This window comes from Canis lupus, chromosome 7 (assembly GCF_048164855.1).
Source record: "Canis lupus baileyi chromosome 7, mCanLup2.hap1, whole genome shotgun sequence".
NCBI lineage: Eukaryota > Metazoa > Chordata > Mammalia > Carnivora > Canidae > Canis > Canis lupus.
The window spans coordinates 33,951,666-33,972,017 of record NC_132844.1 but is presented as its reverse complement, the minus strand read 5'-3'; the positions used below and the strand labels follow the sequence as shown (position 1 = coordinate 33,972,017).

Sequence of the window (20,352 nt, the reverse complement as noted above, 5' to 3'; positions counted from 1 at the left end):
AGCACCCCATACCTGGGAGCTGATTAATCTGAGTGGCATATATGGAGATATTGAACTGACTCAGTAAGACAGTTTCCATAAACAAAGCTGCCTCACTTCTGTTTCGTCAGAAGTACTGTCATTGGGGTGGAAGGGGGTGGTGAGCAATGGAATTGGTCATTGCTGGTGAAGGACCCCTAAGTTAAATATTCAGGTGCCTTCAGCTAGACAGCAGCCAAAGGGGGGAGGAGTTGCAAAAACTGAGATAATAATGTCAGTCATTATTATCTTTGGAACTACTCTCAAAATCATGAATATTTAAAATAATTCATATTTATCAAATCCATATTCCAAATCATATTTAAAAAATCAGTTTTTCTCTCCTCCCTGACAGTTCAAATGTTTTTGCAATGTAAACTCCATATGCATAAAAATAATGTCAGTAAAGTTCCACAGCACAGTAAACTGCATTTAATAGTATGTTTTCTGTTAATTTCCATTTTTAAAAAATGGATTATTTTTATGAATTCTATCACCTAAAATGTGTATATAAGAGAATAAAAGTTGAAAAGAACTTATTTATGGCTTGAACATGAGGGGGTCTCAGAGGCAAGCCACATGCACAAGGGATGACAGCCTTGAGGCCTCACATGGCAAAGGAGATTTGTTTCAAGTCAGTTCTTAAAGTGGCCACACACAGACACAGAGAACACTGGCATTTGGACATTTACCTCTAGGCAAGATGAATCTAAGGCATATCCTCTAGAATATTTAAAGTACAGATGGTCATGGTAGAAATTGGCTCAGGCCTGAAAATAGGATTTAATTGACAGCCTTTAAGTTTGTCAACACTCATACTTCCTTGTCCGTCTCACAGGGGGAATTCCGATAGCCAGGCAGGCCTTAAGCACTTAGCCAGAATTTCAAGCACTTCTATTCAGAGAAATTCAATAAGAACAGAGAAAAAAACCTCCACATATCTTGTTGTATCTACCTAAATGGAATTTTGTTTGTTTGTCACAAGGTTTCACTCAGGTACCTGCTTCCCTTCTTAATGTCTCACAACTGAACATGAAGAAGGGTGCCTGGATGGCTCAGTTGGTTAAACATTTGCCTTCGGCTCAAGTCATGGTTTCACAGTCCTGGAAAGGAGCCCCACATCAGGCTTCCTGCTCGGTAGGGAGTCTGCTTCTCCCTCTCCCTCTGCTTTTCCCCACAGCTTGTGCTCTCTCTGTCTCAAATAAAAAATCAAATATCTTAAAAAATTAAACATGAGGAAGAATAATAACCACTATTTGAAGAGAGCTTTTTAACTCAAGAAAGAGCCTAAACTAATAAAGGAACAAATGAAGTAATGGAGGGAAGGTGGGTGAGAAAGATAATCTATCCACAAAACAAGAACAAGTTGCTGTGCTATATAATTAATTACCACAAACAGATGACTTAAAACAGTACAAATTAATTATCTTACAGTATCTCTGCTCAGGTTCTTGCAAGGCTGCAGTCAGGTTTTAGCCTGGTCTGGAGTCTCATTTGAAGCTTAGACTCCTCTTCCAAACCAACTGGTTGGTGAAAGAATTCACTTCCTGGTGCTTATAGGACTGAGCAAGATCCCTGTTTGTTTGTTTTTTTTTTTTTGCCAGCCATAGGCCAGGAACTATTCTCATTTCCTAGAGAGCACCCAACAGTTCCTTGTCAGGTGGCCCCCCTAACTTGTTTTTAACACAAATGGTATTAGACCAGTAGAAATTCAGATCTCTGACTTCTATCACTGGGCAATGGGCTTCCTTTGAAGGACTTATCTGATTACCTCAAGCCTACCCACTACAATCTTCTTTTTAATTAAGTCAAAGTCTACTGATCAATAACTTAATTGTGCATCCTTTCTTTCATGCAATGTAATATAGTCAAGAAAACAATATACAGGGCAGCCTGGGTGGCTCAGCAGTTTAGCGCCACCTTTAGCCCAGGGCCTGATCCTGGAGACCCTGGATTGAGTCCCACATCAGGCCCCCTGCATGGAGCCTGCTTCTCCCTCTGCCTGTGTCTCTGCCTCTCTCTCTCTCTCATAAATAAATAAAATCTTAAAAAATATGTATACCACCATAGTCGTAGTTTTCTTCCACACTCAAGAGGAGTTAATTATTTAAGGTGTACATGTAAGAAGCCAGGAATTTTGGAGGCCACCTTAGAAATCTGCACATCACACTTTGGAAAAGAAAAATATCAGGAAACAAGAAAAAACTCTTTATCACAAAATACAGCTGCTGAAAAAATTTTCAATAGAAACTTTGAAAGACAATGTTAAGGAAATATAATGAATAAAGAGAGAGAAAGATAAAGAACAAAGAAAACTATGAGCAAAAATTAAGAAATTTAGAGGTATTATATAGAAGATTTAATATTTGACAAATCAGTTTTATAGAGAATAAGGAAAATTCACAGGAAGAGAGTATTAAAGAAAGAAATAAAAAGAATTTCCCTGAAATAAAGAATATACATTGCTAATTGAAAAAGCCTTCCAATACTCAGAAAAAAGGAATAAAAACAGATCCATACCAGAGCACACATTATAAAATTTTAGTATAAGAAATAGAAAGTTCTAAAGTCTCTAGAAATTTAAAAGTGGTAAGTCATGAACAAAAGAGCAAAACTCTCACAAGCATCACTAAATGTTACGTGACATTGGAGAAAGTACTTTAAAATTATGAGGGAAAATGCTTTTCAAAATGATTCTCTACCCAGCCAAACTCTCATCACATGTGAGGATAGAGGAACATCAGGCATTTTCATATATGCCTACCATGACACCTTTCTTGAGAAGTCCTGAAAAACATCCTTCAGCAAATTCATGAGTAAATCAATAAAGAGAAAAATGGGATTCAGGAAATATAGGATCAAATCAGAAAACAATGAAGAGAGACCTCAATGTGACAGCTTTGTAACTGCTGGAAACAGTCTAGATTATGGGGAATAAACAGAGAGCTACAAAGGGAAAGGTATAAATTAAAAATATTGAGACAGCAAACTGGACATGTGGGAAGTAGACAATTATTATACCATACAAAAACCTCACAAGCGAGGGTTTGCCACATGGTGCGTTACTTTGACTCCAGTGATGTATTTGCGTAAACATTGATAAAAGCAATTGATCTTTGATTTAATTTCAGTGTTTGAATGGATAAAATTGAGAGAAATGGAGGAGTGATGGGGAAGTTTAAAAAGCTAAATCTTCATTTTTATTATAGGAAATCAAGTAGTAGAATCTAAAAGTTAGCAATCCAAAAAATATTCTGAGAAACATACAATATAGAGGTGCCTGGGTGACTCAGTTGGTTAAGCATCTGCCTTCGGGTTAGGTCATGATGCCAGGGTCCTGGGATTGAGCCCGGCAGGGCTCTCTGCTTAGCTGTGAGTCTGCTTCTCTCACTGTCCCTCCTCCTTACTCATACTCACTCTCACTATCTCTCTCTCAAATATATAAATATTTTTTAAGAACATAATTTGGAAAAATATCAGAAGAAACAGCTGAGTTAAAACTTTGCTTCTAGGAAAGGGAACAGGATGGGATCTATTCATGATTAGCTTCCTGTTATTATTGGATTTGTTCTAATAATGTGCTATTATATTTTTTGACTTTAATCATATAGAAACATCTTTTGCAGCTGTTTGTTGGGTCATAATTGAATTTTGATATTCTTCTGGAAATAATACAACTGCAATATTTTGTTAAATAAACACAGAAAGCTTATCTTTTACATGTAGAATTTTACCCTCAAATAGGATTTACCCACCCACACAACTAACCAGTTGAAACTTCTGGATTTCTGGCTTTTTCTGGTGATAATTATTGTCTGCATATATTTTTATTAACTATATTAAATAAAGCCTACGTTTGTAGCATTTGGGAGGTATTAAAGCATTTTCACTTTTATGATGTTAATTATCCTTCCAATTACTCTGTGATAAAGGCAGGGTAAATATTCATTAAATACTAATTATTAATATTAAATATTCATTCTATTTTATAGATTAAAACTGAGGTTCATAGAGTTAAGTATATACTCAGAATCATGTTTTTTTCTTAGAAACAATATTCTAACATTAGTATAGTATATTGTTCATCACACTACACTTTTTCCTGTATGTTAGGATATAACACTTTTTTTTACTTTTAATTTCCAGACTCAGTGCCATCTTGATAATCATGGCATTTTGTTTATCTGCCATTTTTATTTCAAAGCTACCACTATATACCTCCACCCAATGTCATTGTGAAAGGCAATTTCCTTGTTTTTATATAATCATAGATCGCAAATATGTTTCAAAATATACATATATATATATACTTATAATGCATCTACAATTTTACTTCTACTTTGTCCCAAAAAAGTGCATGAATCTATATTTACTCTACAGAGTTGCTAAATATATTAGAATATATGCCATTCTTAAAAGAAATGCATACACCAAAAGGCATCCACATCTGAAAAAATCAGGAAAATAGGAAGCAAGCATTAACTAATTGGACACTCTTTCAGTCCTTCCATGCTCCATTTCATAATATTCCACACCTCTCATCCTGTTCTAAGGATATTATAAGAGACTGGTACTAAGAACTGTTGGTTCTACCCTTAGAGGGCTGCTAAATAAAAGATTTCCCTTGGAGTCATTTGAAAAATGAACCCAGACAAGAAAGAGGAGAGGTGAAAGTAGATTCCAGTAGGGGAAAGAAAAGATGATAACTCCAGCAGAAAGGAAAAGTAGTTCACTCCTTCTCAGGCAAAATCAGTGATAGTTTGGGATGGTCATAAAGGCATCCTAGCATCACACAGGCAGCCAAACAGCAAGTATATAGTGGTTCCAAGATGGATCCCAGAAGAACAATTCCATTTATCGCATGAGAACTTCAGGGAGCCAAAACATCACAAAAATCTGTACAGGAAGATACTCCACATCCTTAGGCATGTAAACTACTTTTCAAATACAAAATACATATATAACCCAAATTTGGCACCACAGAGGAAATGGGCTTGCCAATTTCATAAAGAACAGATGAATTGATGTTGTTTTACTTTAATTAAATGTATTTAATATAACTCTGGCAATAATTCCTGTCCAGTGTCTCAGCTATTTCCAGTAGTGCCAAGAAAAATGAAATATGCCAACACAGCCCTATTATATAAAGTTAGTTACTTAGAAAATAGTTGCAAACAACAACAACAAACTGCAATGAAACAATTGCTATTTAGAAAATTTTGTTCCTCTGCCTGTTTAACAAATATTTATTGAGTCCTGCCAAGTTGCCAAATAAAAGTGTCAAATAAGGCCTGATTTGGGTGGTTCACACAATGCTGTGGCCAGGAGATTGAGAGCTGACACAGAGACACTTGAATTACCTTTAGTGGAAGAGACATAGAGGAGCCATAGAACATTAAGGATGAATTCAGAAAGACCTAAGACCATGGAGGTCTTGCATGCTTTCCACACTATTTTCCAACAAAGATTGTTATGGTGACATACTGTGAAGCTTTTATCAAAATTCCAGGCTGTCGGGCAGCCCCGGTGGCACAGCGGTTGAGCGCCGCCTGCAGCCCAGGGTGTGATCCTGGAGACCCAGGATCGAGTCCCACGTCAGGCTCTCTGCGTGGAGCTTGCTTCTCCCTCTGCCTGTATCTCTGCCCCTCTCTCTCTCTCTATGAATAAATATATAAAATCTTAAAAAAAAAAAATTCCAGGCTCTCAGAAGCAAGGTCTGGGCAATCGAAACCACCTGTCATCCTGTCTCATGGATAAGCCCTCTGAGATAGTAGGTGTCAGAGAAAAGGTGTGGGTGAAGCTTATTGGCTGATGGATGAAAAATAATAGGATAGAAGTATCCCTCTCCATGAAAGTTGTCAACCAAGAGACTAAGAGAGACCTTGACCCCAACAACATTATCACTGAGCAAGAGAGGCGGAGGCAGTCCTTTCATGATTATACTGGGCAGATAACTCTCAAGGTTGTCCTGTACGTCACCTGCAAGAAGTGCAGCTATGAAGACCACTTTGCAAAGGATTGTTGGATTGTTTTATGAAACCAGGAGGAACTAAATATTCTCTGATGCCTGCTGAGGAAGAGCAGAAGGAAGAGGCAAAGTCAGCAGAATTTGAGAAGCCTGACCCTATGAGGAATTCTTCTAGAAAAAGAAAGAAGCTCCTTAGGTTCCTTCACTCAATGAAACCTGCCCTGTTTGGAGAATAACAGAGATGGACTCCTGTTGCTGCTGCTGCTAGAAAAGAAGAAAAAGAAATGAAGGAGAAGAAGAAGAATGAAGAAGAAAGAAGAAGAAGAAGAAGAAGAAGAAGAAGAAGAAGAAGAAGAAGAAGAAGAAGAAGAAGAAGAAAGAAGGAGGAGGAGGAGGAGGAGGAGGAGGAGGAGGAGAGGAGGAGAGGAGGAGGAGGAGAGGAGGAGGATGAGGAGGAGGAAAAACAGTAGCAGAAGCAATGGCAGCACAAGGAGTGAGAGTGATAAGAGTACAGAGGGGCTTGAGAGAAGAAAGAACCAGAAGATTTGTACCTTGAAGCCCTTGTTCCTGGAAAGACTCAGTGGAAAGAATATAGTCTCCTATCACACTGATTTCTCTCCCATGGGAGATGGCTTCCCCTCATGCTACAGGTGGGTTTGGGAGTTGGATGTCAAAGCATATGTCTGAATGAGTTGTTAACTTATCGTTGCTGATCTCTTTGCAGATGACTCTTGCAGCTCACCTGTTCATTTACCCAACCTCTTTCATCTAGAAGGAGGTCCTATTACCTTCTCCAGCTGCCATTGGCAGAGCCAAATTCTTATACAGGAGTTCAGGCTAGAGACACAGGTATTGCTGTGCAGGCAAGTCTGACTGTCGTTGGAAGGCAGTGATTGGCCCCTCTCTGTTGGGCCAGCCATGGGCCAACTGGTGAGTGATCTCTGTGGCCTCTAACACAGGGGCAGAGGGAGGCCTGCAGTATGAGGGAGAACATGGTAAGAGGTGGTGCCTACTTTTTACATTCCCCCTAACATGACTCTACTGTGTGCTAGAACTGACAGCTAAAAAATCATTATGTGCAGTGACTGAGCTTGTATGTGACATTATGCCAGACTACTGAACCAGGTAGCTCAAGTCAAGATTATTGCATTACTTTGTATTTAGTCCTATATAAGTAGACTGGTTCCACTTCAGGCCTCTGCTTAAATTCCTGGCATTACAAGGGTGGGTAGGCGGGGGGAATGCCAAATAAAAGGCATAATGCCTGCCCTCAAGAATTTTTTAATGAAGAAAGGATCATAATTGTTTTTAAATGTAGTGAGATGAAGCATGAAAGGAGGTGGTATTTGGTGTGAAGGCAGCTGAACAGGGCTTCTGTTTTAGGGTTGGACTACGGAAGTCATCCTAGTGGAATTTGCCTTGAGCTGGATTTTGAAGGTAGAGTAAAAGCTTGATTGCAAATTGGGTGGAAAAAAGCAGGATGAACAATTTGCTAAGATTATGTTTTGTGTACATAACAAAAAGTCAACTAGCATAGCATAGCTTAAACCTAGAGGATTTTTTCCCGTAATAAATATTCCTTGATTGGGAACCTTAAGGCTGGTCCAGCTGCTCAAGGAGTGGATGAAGAATTCAAATTCAGCTTGGCTTCTTTCTCTACTAATTTTAGTAGGTGGCTTTGTTCTCTTGGGCACAAGATAGCTGTTTTATCTCCAGGCATCATGTATACATATCAGTCAGAAATAAGGGAAGAAAGGTAGGTGAAGGTGTACCTTTATTAGGAGAATGATAACTTTTCTAGAGGTCTTAGTGAGTAGGCTTTAGCTGTTTTATTATGTGCCAAAACTTGATCACATGGCTACCCCTACAGGCACAGGAGTCTAGGAAGGTAAGTATTTTAAACTTGGCATATTGCCTCCCTCATCCCCCCAAAAGAAAAAATAATAATAAGGTTATGCTAGTAAGAAGGAGAAAATAGATGTTATATAGGAAACTACCACCAGGATTTCTACTTTTGAGAGGATAAAGTAGTTGTATTTTTCCCTATTCTACCTACTAAGTAAAACTCAAAACCTTGGACACTATATAAAACGTGTGTTTTCTTGCCACGATGAAATCTAACTAGAAACCAATAAAATTAGGATAGCAAGAAAATATGAAAACACTTGGAAATTCTGGAAAACTAAATCAATATTATTCAATATCCATTTTGCTTTTAATTTATGTATTAAGGAGAGTAGTCTCCACACTAGAAAACGGGAAAAATCAACAGTAATGAACTAAATCCCAACATACACAAGAAGATAGTAGAATATTTCTAGTAGGTCTTTAAGTGTCCCAGAGTATGACTGATAAGTGGTTGGGTAGATGGATATCCCTTCACATTGTACTATTATCTTGTGCTTGTATTTCTTTTCTGCCCAGTTGTTTATAAGCTCTCTGGAAGAACAGCACTAAGGAGAAATTTTGTCTCTTTCTTCTTTGTACCAAATGTCTTGAGCACAGTGGCCACTCAAAATTTATAATTGAGGGGCACTGGGTGGCTCAGTGGTTGGGTGTCTGCCTTCAGCTCAGGTCATGATCCCCAGGGCCTGGGATCAAGTCCCACAGCAGGCTCCCTCTGCCTGTGTCTCTGCCTCTCTATGTGTGTCTCTCATGAATAAATAAATAAAATCTTTTTTTAAAAACTATAGTTGAGTTGAATAATTGATTAATTAATTAATCCATTGATCACTTGAATGAATTAGTTTCTAGCCATAGAGAATTCATTTATGAATAAACCAATTCAAGTTGATGAACCAATTACCTTTAAAACACTGCCAAGTTTCATAAATTACTTTACTCTTGGTCAAAATCTTTTCATAAAGGACACATGTGTGAAATGAATGAGAAATCAAATCCAAGCAAAAGAAGCCAATAAATGTGCCAAACACAAGCATTTATAATCAAACTTACAGCTTTCTGACAGTAGGATCAGATATACACACACACACACACAAATATGGTCAAACAAATTTTATTATTTAGAAAAAGGATAATACTGTCCTCGGATTTCCTATGAATGAATCTAATTATAACTGCCAAATGAAAGTGCATATTCAGGCTATGATGATGGAAGCATATGGTTAGATCACAGAAAGTGACGGTAGGCTCTACTAGTCAGAGCACATGTGAAACATAATGATCACTTTTGGCACATCATTTAAAGATATATACTAATAAACTCTAGCATGTTTTAAGGAATGTGCGTTAAATGGTAAAAGGTCCTGAACTACATCATTCAAGCAATGGATTGAGAGAATTAGTGAGACAAGAAATCCATTAAAAGGCATATGAATTATCTAAATATTTTAAGGGCATTCATGCAAATGAGGGGAAATATTCTGGAGGAGTTGAACTCTTAACGACATAGTAGGGAGACATACCATTAGTTTCAATATCAGTAAGAGTTCCTAATGGCTATAATATCTCAATATCAGTCATGCTTCCCATAAGAAGTGACCACCCATTACAGACAAGTTAACAAAACCCCAGGTAAGCATTAGCCAAGGATGTTAAGAAATTTCTAGAGGAGTAGGAGATTGACATCAGGTCATTTTAATACTCAAATTCCTAAGCTTATGGTATAAATTACTGGTAGATTTTCATCAATTCTACAGTATTATTTTACTCAATTCTATTTGCCAGTGATAACTTACATTTAACCTACTTTAAGACTAAAGTCTGTAACTTTAAAATGAAGAAAATTAATTGGGTCACCCAAGATTCAAACCTAAGACCTGGGCTTCATAAAAACAGTGTTTCAAATAACTCAAGCAGTAAGGCTTGTATTTAAATGGTGTCATGTTTCTTATCCAAGACTTATTGGCATCTATGGCTCTCATGCATAATCCTGGCTTATTTTTGTTTAGGGAAGGTATAATTGTCATTGATAGTATTTTTTAGGCAAAAAAAATATTCAAAGATGTATGGTTCTATCTAAGACAGTTCAATTTTAAAAACATAAAAATGATAATGGTATACAAATGTATTAAGACAGAAGGTGTGTCTCTTCAGATAATTCTTAGAATTTATATGATAAATTATAAAATAGAAGATGACTCCATTTTTATATAGCTTATACTCAACAGTCAAAATGTACTTGCCTTCATTTTAAAAATTAGGTGTTTTGAGAAAAATAATTATATTTGTAACTATGAATAGTAATATAACCTGAAGTTTTAACAACAGCAGCAAAAAACATGAGTCTGGAGTATCCAGGATTCAATATCTGGCACCTAACTGGGCAACTCTAAATGCTATATAAACACTGGTAAAATCTGGGCACTTGGGTAGCTCAGTGGTTGAATCTGCCTTTGGTGGTTCCGAGGTCTTGGCATCAGTCCCACATCAGGCTCTCCACAGGGAGCCTGCTTCTCTCTCTGCCTATTCTTCTCTCTCTCTCTCTCTCTCTCTCTCTCTCATGAATAAATAAATAAATTTTTTTAAAAACTGATAAAATGAATGACGGGAAATCTACTTTGGCAAGAATCGTGTGCCAGTGTAACACAGAGTTCCTGTTTTCACTCCATTAAGTCTGATTTCCACATATGGCCTCTAGAGTAACCAAGTTAAAAGACCAAAGCCTACAGTGAACATTACAATTTATGTACAATGCACAATGTATAACTTTGGGAGTTAGCTCTTTTCTTAACATTTTTAAAGAGGGAAACACTCAAGAGAAAAATGACTGATCTGTATGGCTCGGTCAGTTGGGCTTCTGGCTCTTGATTTGGCTCAGGTCATGGTCTGGAGTTGTGGGATCAGATCCTCCATAAACTGCTGAGCATGAAGCCTGTTGGGACTCTCTCCTCCCCTCCCCCTTGGACCCCTCTCTGCAAGCACTCTCTCTCAAAAAAAAAAAAAAAGGAGAAAGAAGAAGAAAGAAAGAAAGAAAGAAAGAAAGAAAGAAAGAAAGAAAGAAAGAAAGAAAGAAAGAAAGAAAGAAAGAGAAAGAAAGAAAGAAAAAGAAAGAAAGAAAGAAAGAAAGAAAGAAAGAAAGAAAGAAGAAAGAAAGATGTCATGTAACTTCAAGAAAATCATGATTCTTGACATTTTTGTTACTGAAGGACTCTGAAACGTGGGTAACCATTGTCTGATAAAGGAGTTATGTTCCTTTATGAAGCCCCAGAAATAAACTCTCAAGGTTCTCTAAGATTTGTAAGGTTTTTAGGGAAATATCTGAGTAAACCCGTATTTTCTCTTACATCTTCAAAGAGCAAAAACAAACAAACAAACCAAAAAACAATGCCTAATGTGTCTTTTGAGGCTTAAGCAGATTTAAGAAATATGTGAGAAAAGCAATATGTGTTCATGAAACTTTTTAAAAGATTTCCTGAGAAAAGTGTAACTGCAGAATTTCTTCCATCCACTTTCTTGTAAAAATTGCTTCATGCACTGCTGACAAATTGATTAGATAAAGATGGAGGGAGTCAAAAGAAATTCCTTACTGCTTTTGATAAAACTCACTAGAATTATTGAACTTAGAGACAAGATACTTTAAAACTCAAGGCAGTCTTGCTTGATGAGAAAAGCCTAGTTTCAAGGGGAAGAAATAGAGTATTATTATCTAGTACCAACTACCTTGGTGACTTTGGGAAAAGATACTTAATATCCCCACAACCAGGGCTACTCAGCGACAAGCCATCATGATTGCTACCACTGAGTTTGTCCATGCTGCGTTGGATGCTTTACTCAACTCCTTCTAGTCTGGTAAATCTGGGCATATTATTTAACTCTAATCTTCAGTTTCTCACTGAAGTAAAGTTAAGGTTAGTTGAGTACTTGTGAAGACTTTAGCACTTAGGATACAGAGTGCCTGGTATATAAAAACCATTTTATAAACATTTGCTTATTATTATTACCTCTTGAATCATAGCCAAGAAGGAAGTATTATTTAAAGGTGGATATCACAGTAAAGTAATGGAATAGATTAGAAGCCATAACTTTTTTTTTCATGCAGCCCCGAAGGGGCGAAGCCATAACTTTTATTAACTGGCTAACATGTTCTGTTTGGCAGACTGTATAGTATTCAGCCCACAGAACGTTTTTATTTTTAGATTTTGAATTATTTCTCCATGTATTAAAATAGATTATACAAATCAATTTCAATTGCCAGCCTTCATTAGAAATGTAAAATAGCTGGGATGCCTGGGTAGCTCAGCAGCTGAGCATCTGCCTTTGGCTCAGGGCATGATCTCGGAGTCCCAGGATCGAGTCCCACATCAGGCTTTCTGCATAAAGCCTGCTTCTCCCTCTGCCTGTGTCTCTGCTCTCTCTCTCTCTCTCTCTCTCTCTCTCTGTCTCCCATGAATAAATAAATAAAATCTTTTTTTTTTAAATGTAAAATAGCTGATGATTTTAGGCCTGCCAACCCAAAGAACAGCCATGAAGGTAAACTTGAAGCCATAATTTTTAGCAAAGCTTCTCAAGTCTTCCACTTTTACTGTTCTCTCCACAACAATGAAAACAAAATAAATATAATTTATCATGGTGCTTGCAAATTTGTGGGACATTATTATCCTTCTTAGATTTTTTTCCATAGTTTGCAAACTGATGGTGCCCTCCTTTTGACTCAAGTATACAGACTTACTCCTTCTGTCTGAACTACTGAGGTAAGTGAAATAAAAGTTGTTTTTCAAGTGTGTGCCATTTGTTGGGATGCCTATTATGTCATCCCTTTCTGGGAATGTTTCCTTTATAAACATAAAATAATAAATAAAGCATATATATGTACATACATATTTGAACTAATGGGATGCTGCTCTTAATGACTCCTAAATAGAAAATGCTAGTGAGTCTCAAAATATTTACATGCCATCCAAATGTCCTCAACTTAGATAAATATTCTAATTTATGTGTGTGTTAATTGATATTTAATAGACATATACGATCAAGTAAATTTAAAGTGTATAACTTGATTTAATACACATATATTGCAATGTGATTACCACTTAGCCTTAGCTAACACCTCCATCACATCACATAATTTTTATTTCTTATTTGTGGTGAGAATATTTAAGACTAGTCTCTTCGCAACTTTCAAGAATATAATACAGTATTTTAACTATAATCAAACAGTGTACATTAGATCCCCAAACTTAGGGATCCCTGGGTGGCGCAGCGGTTTAGCGCCTGCCTTTGGCCCAGGGCGCGATCCTGGAGACCTGGGATCGAATCCCACGTTGGGCTCCTGGTGCATGGAGCCTGCTTCTCCCTCTGCCTATGTCTCTGCCTCTCATTCTCTCTCTCTCTCTCTGTGTGACTATCATAAATAAATAAATAAATAATTTAAAAAAAAAAAAAAAAAAGATCCCCAAACTTACACATCTTATAACTGCAATTATATACTCCTTGGCCAATACCTCCCCAATGCCCCCAGCCCCAGCCCCTGGTAACCACCATTCTACTCTGGGAGTTTAGCTTTTTTAGATTCCACATATGAGAGATATCACACAGTGTTCACCTTTCTCTGTCTGACTTATTTACTTCTCATTTGCCTTCAAGGTCCATACACATTGTCACAAACAGAATTTTCTTCTTTCTCATGGCTGAATAATAGTCCATCATATATTTATATCCAGAATTCTTTATTTATTTGTCTATTGATGAACCCTTAAATTGTTCCCATATTTTGGCTATTGTTAATAATGCTGCAATAAACATAAGAGAGCTTTCATTTCTTTAGGATTCATTCAGAAATGGGAATTTTGGAACATACAGTAGTTCTACTTTAAATTTTTTGAGGAAGCTCCATACTCTACCAAAGTGGTCGAAGTTACATTCCCACCAACAGTGTTCAGAGGTTCCCTTTTCTTCCACACCTTCACCTACACTTGTTACCTCTTGGGTTTTGTTTTTTTTTTTTAATAGTCCTTTTAACAGATGTGAGATGGCATCTCTTTGTGGTTTAGATTTATACTTTTCTCATGATTTGTAATATTAAGCAAGTTTTCTTGTTTCTACTGGTCATTTGGATGTCTTTGGAAAAATGTCTCTCTGTTGCCTTGTACATTTTTTACTTTGATTGCTGATTTTAATGTTTTTGGTGATTGAATTGTATGAGTTCTTTATATATTTTGGACCAGATATGTGGTTGTCAAATGTTTTCTCCCATTTCATAAGCCACTTTTTCATTTTATTGGTTACTTCGCTGAGCAAAACCTCTTAGTTTGATGTAGTTCCCCCTTTAAATTTTTTGCTTTTCTGATTTGTGCTTTGGTGTTACATCCAAAAAATCATTGACAAGTTCAATGTAAAGGAGTGTTTTCACTCTTTTTCTTCTAGGTGTTATATGGTTTCAGGTCTTGTGTTTAAGTCTCTAATGCATCTTGAGTTGATATTTGTGAGTAGTATAAGGGATCCAATTTCACTTTTCTATATATGATTATTCAGTTTTCCCATCACCATTTATTGAGGAGCCTATCCTCTCTCCATTGTCAAATATTAATTTACCATATACACAAGGCTTATTTCTAGGTTCTCAATTCTGTTCTATTGGTGTATGTGCCTATTATTTTATCAGTATCATACTGTTATGATTACTGTAGCTTTGTGATATAATTTGAAATCAATGTGATGCCTCCAGCTTTGTTCTTCTATCTCAGGGTTACTTTGGCTATTCAGGATATTTTGTGGCTCCATATAAATTTTAGGATTGTGTTCTTTTTCTGTGAAAAATGCCATTGAAATTTTGATAGAGATTCCATTAAATCTATAGATGGTTTTGGGTAGTATGGACATTTTCACAGTATTAATTCTTCCAATGCATGAACACATCATATTTTTCTACTTGTTTGTGTCTTATTAAATTTCTTTTATCAAAGTCTTATTGTTTTCAGTATATAGAACTTTCCCTCATTGAATTTATTCCTAAGTTTTATATTGTTTTGTTGCTATTGTAAATGGGATTTTTAAATTTCTTTTTCAGATATTTTGTTGTCAGTCTATAGAAACACAACTGATTTCTGTATGTTGGCCTTATATCCTACAACTTTGCTAAATTTATTGATTGACTAGAGTTTTTTAGTGTAGTCTTTAGGATTTGTATATATAATATTATATCATCTGCAAATAAAGACAATATTACCTTTTCCTTTCTGATTTTCGATGTCTTTTATTTCTTTTTTGTTGCCCGATTGTTCTAGTAAGGATCAAGACTATGTTGAATAAGCTTGGTGAGAGTAGGAGCACCTGGGTGACTCAGTCAGTTAAGTCTGTCTTTGGCTCAGGTCATGATCCTGAGGCCCTGGGATCCCTGCTCAGTGGGGAGGCTGCTTCTCCCTCTCCCTCTGCACGTCCTCCTACTCGTGTTCTCTCATTCACGCTCTCTCTCTCTTCCTCTCTCTCTCTCTCAAATAAATAATAAATAAAATCTTGGGGCACCTGGGTGGCTCAGTGGTTGAGTATCTGCCTTTGGCTCAGGTCATAATTCTGGGGTCCTGGGATCGAGTCCCACAACAGACTCTCCACAGGGAGCCTGCTTCTCCCTCTGCCTATGTCTCTGCCTCTCTCTCTGTGTCTCTTATGAAAAATAAAAAATATTTTTTTAATCTTAAAAAAAAAGACTGGTGAGAGTAGGCCAATCTTGTTCCTAATCTTAGAGGAAAAGCCTTTAATCCTTCATTATTAAATGTGATGTTAGCTGTGGGTTTGTTGTATATGATCTTTATTATATTGAGGTTTGCTTCTTCCATAATCAATTTGTTGAGGGTTTTTAGATGTTCTATTTTGTCAAATATTTTTTCTCCATTTATTGAAACGATCGTATGATTTTCATCCTTCATTTTATTAATGTGATGTGTCATACTTATTGATTTGCATTCATTGAATCACTCTTGCATTTCAGAGATATATCCACTTGAACATGGTGTGTGATCCTTTTAATGTGTTGTTAAATTAGGTTTGGTAATATTTTATTTTTTAAAAATATTTTATTTATTTATTCATGAGAGATACAGAGAAAGGGAGAGGCAGAGACACAGGCAGAGGGAGAAGCAGGCTTTATGCAGGGAGCCCAATATGGGACTCGATCCCAGGTCTCCAGGATCACACCTCAGGCTGCAGGCGGCGCTAAGCCGCTGCGCCACCGGGGCCACCCAGGTTTGATAATATTTTATTGAGAATTTTTGCATTGATATTTATCAAAGATATCGGTCTATAGCTTTTTCTTGCAGTCTTTCTGACTTTGGTATCAGGGTAATGCTGGCCTTGTAAAATGAGTTTGGAAGTGTTCTCTCCTCCCCAATTGTTTGGAAGAGTTTGGGAAAGATTGGTATTAATTCTTCTTCAAATGTATGGCAGCATTCACTAATAAAACCATCTGTTCCTGGGCTTTTCTTTGTTAGAAGGTTTTTGATTACAGATTCAATTTGCTTACTAATCTGTTGAGACTTTCTATTGCCTTATTCAGTTTTAGTAAATTTTATATTTCTAGAAATTTATCCATTTCTAGATTTATCCAATTTGTTGGCATATAATAGTTCATAGTAGTTTCTTATGATCCTTTGTGTTTCTGCTTTATCACTTGAAATTTCTCTCTTTCATTTCTAATTTTATTTGAGAATTCTCTCTGTTTCTTAGTCTAGCAAAAAGATTGTCAATAGACTACACTTCATTGAATATTGTGCATCTTAGAGAAGTGAAGTATTTTTTAGGTTGGATAACATTTTCCCTTTGGGAAGAATATTAGTTAATGTTATTCACCTATTTCTGAAATTTTTCATTAAGGAGTCAGAAATGAAACAATGTTCACACATACACATGCACACATATGCAAGAAGAAATGGATCAAGGTCACTCATGATAATGACAGCTCTTTATGCAAGCAGAACACATTGGGACATACTTGCTAACAGGCACACACCTTGGTAAGACAGCATATATGAATCTTTACCCAAGTCTTTAAAAAATACTATAAACAAAATTCAGAAATTTATTCTTCTACTTAATTATATCTTGACACTCCTTTTAGAATATAAGATCTCTACAAATGTAAAAAATTTCAAAAGATAATAGGCAGTAAAGTATTAGATAAGTTTTTCAAATCTCTATTTATTCTTTAAAAATATTTATTTTTCAATCTGAATTAAATATTTTTCATACACACCTATTTTGTAGACATAACTATTGAAAGAATTTAACACAGTAATTACAAATAATTGTTTCCATAACCCAAGAGAAGTTTGCATCTAGTAAAACAAAATTATTTTCCTTGCACTGATATCTGACACAATTTTTTTGAGTTTTCTGTAAGTCATTCTAAAGTAGGAGTAGGGACAACAAAGTTCTTAATAAGATGACCAAAAAAGTCAGAGTAAAGCCAATAATATCCATATGTGAAACATGTTGCTAAGATTAGAAAAATAATGTTTTTACTCATGTTTGTGCTCTTTGCATTCCATTAATATTCTTTTTGTTTTGGAAAAAATAATCGGGCTCTGAAAGATGCTATGTAAGTGATTATTTGATTCAGAAAAGAGTTATGGCTCCTGAAAGAATATTACCATTGCTCATTTTATAATCAGAGGTAAATTTATAGTATAATCTCTCATATCCACACTTCAACTAGAAATTTGAAACTGATTTCAAAGAATATCATTTAACCTGAATGAACAGGATCTGCTCTGTTCCTAGATTAACAATGTTTTTGGAATTTGAATAATTTTTTTTTCCCAAGGACTTTTCACTTCTACCACTTACTGTAGCCCTGCCAAGTCCCAAAATTTGTTCTTGGTTTTTCTATCTTTTATAAAGTAAGAAATTAGATAATCAATGTTTGCCTATAGTAATGTGCATTGAAACATTTTTTTTACCCGCCAAATATAACAATTGGGAGCCATTACTTCTTAAACATGACCAGCTAAACTACCATGATGCTCATCCCGTTAAATGTCACGCTTCTATTCCATATCCCATAATTTGGGCAAACTGGTCATCACAAAGTTCTGGAACCCAGTATATCTGTATCATGCCTTCATCAAGCCTCAAATATTCCAGCAAATGATTTTTCCAACAATACTTTGGTATTACTTCCTTTTTTAATGGACAAGCATGAAAATCTCTTAGAGCAATTCCATTATTTGAACTGCCATAAAAGTTTTCATTATTGGGACTGCCATATAAGTTTTGTATGATCTTTCACATGAGTATCCCATTCAATACTCCCCTCCAGGCTTGCTTTCATGTCCCTCCAAAGCACCTTCAAAAATCCTTCACCATGATTACTTCCTCCCTTCTCTTATTTCTACCTTAATCAGTTCCATGCTGACTCCTCCCTCACTATTTCTTCCCTAGTTTCTCTTTTACCCCATAAATACAATTCAACTTTCTTTTCAAACACTCTTTCCACTTCTTTCCTTTATTTGAAGCCTGACAACACAGTGTTTCTCCCAAATGGACTGGTATACAACTCTCTTTACTGGCAGAATGCTCTTGCCACCATCATTCAATTACTGCTTTTTTGAAATGCATATAACTTAAATAACCCACTTTCTTCTTTTTCTAATTCATTCTCCAAGCTCCAAGACATGCTACTAAATTCCTCAGTGATTTATACACGTGACAAACTTGTTCTTGGTGGTGGTGGTGGTGGTGGTGGTGGTAGTGATGGTGACAGAAAGTGATGGTGTTGCTGGAGATAGTATTTAGATTTTGTTTTTGTTTTACAACTATATTCCTGAGAAACTTCTTAAAGTCCTAGCTTGACAATTTTTGTTACCTTCACCAATGACTTTTGTTTTTACTACACTCAACTTCACTGTTAAATCCCTTCAACAATCCAAAAGTGTTATAGCTTCAGGACTTATACCAAATCTTTTACTCCTCATTATCCTCCTCCCTTGCTTCTTTGTCCCTTGTGTGATATTCAAAATATTAAAAGATGTCCCTACCACCTCTAGCATCCCTTACACTTATACTTTTTTATCTTTTACCATTCCCACACAACAAGTTCTAGCTCAGGATACAACCCAGTGTTCTTTTTCTCTTATTGCCACTATTAGATTGCACATCATTTCTAGAGGAATAAAGAAACTTCTTCTGAAGACACTGTATTCACCCTTACTGAGTCTTTAAGTACTATCACACAGAGTTACATTAGTATCTTGACTCGCTTGCAGTTTCCTTCAGCTTTCATTAAGACTCACAAATTTAAAATATGTCATCAAACTTCAAAGTTAATGTCCAAAAATAAACATATAAATTGAATTTAACTTATATTTCTCAATTACTAAATTTCATTTTTAAATAGAATTACTTTCAAAATTATTTTTCTAGAAATATCATTTAGTGAGGCTTTATTTCTAAGGCATTTTTATTTTAATTACTGTGTTTTCTTTCTACATGATAAATGAAATGATTACAGAAGAAGAGTAATATTTGCATAAAACATCTTAGAAAATATACTTTTACAAATAGAAAATATCACTGTCATGATGATTCATATCTCAAATCTATCCACTTAAAGTCCATAAAATTAAAGTTCTTATATTTTCATGTTTTAATCTTTATTTATGGTTTTTGACTAGAGGTGTATTTTAATTTCAAGGAGAAATATTGGTCTATGAATTTGTTAAGACATACCAGAGTGAAAATACACATTTAATATTAAAGTAGGTTGTTCTCTGAAGTTTAATAAAGGATTGTAGCTGGACTTCTTTTCCAATTATTTGTGGAAACTACACAGTGTTCCTTCAGAAAACAGCAATGTATTTCAAATGCCCTTTTATAATTAAAATATAAATGTGACTTATGTAGAAGAGTCCTTTGTATCCCAGAAGCAAACAAAACTGTTTGCTTCTGCCTGCACTGGATTATCAGTGCACAGACAATACTTGTATTTAAAGCACAAGAAAATAGGAATAATATATATTTGTGATATATATAATATACATTCAATATTTGAGTGTATATTAAATATCTAATATGCTAAATATTCTATTGTATAATTTAATATTTCAAAAATGGAAAAAAATACACCTTTTGTCCTTTCTTACAGCTATATTAGTGTACAGTATTTATGTGTATGTATGCTATATAGTGAGAAAGGAAATGAGATAACTATCTTATGTGCCTTTGAGGAAACTGCTGACCTTATTTTCAGCTATTTTCTGTAAGTTTCACAAACAGTAAGTAATAAAGTGATACTGTCATTCATATGACAGATTATCTTTCTGTTTATTTTCTGAAACTATAGTTTCAGAACTTAAGAAAATCTATCTATCTATATCTATCTATCTATCTAATACTTATATTTTTAGGAGCCATTGAACACTATGTAAATAGAAGAAGTAGAGTTATAATCATCTAGGAGCAGCAGATAATTTTCT

General features: G+C 35.6%; 1 pseudogene; it reads left to right on the top strand.

The window, feature by feature from the left end:
- Positions 1-5,419: 5,419 nt before the first annotated feature.
- LOC140636392 (zinc finger CCHC domain-containing protein 17-like) lies at positions 5,420-18,648 on the top strand (annotated as a pseudogene).
- Positions 18,649-20,352: the final 1,704 nt, after the last annotated feature.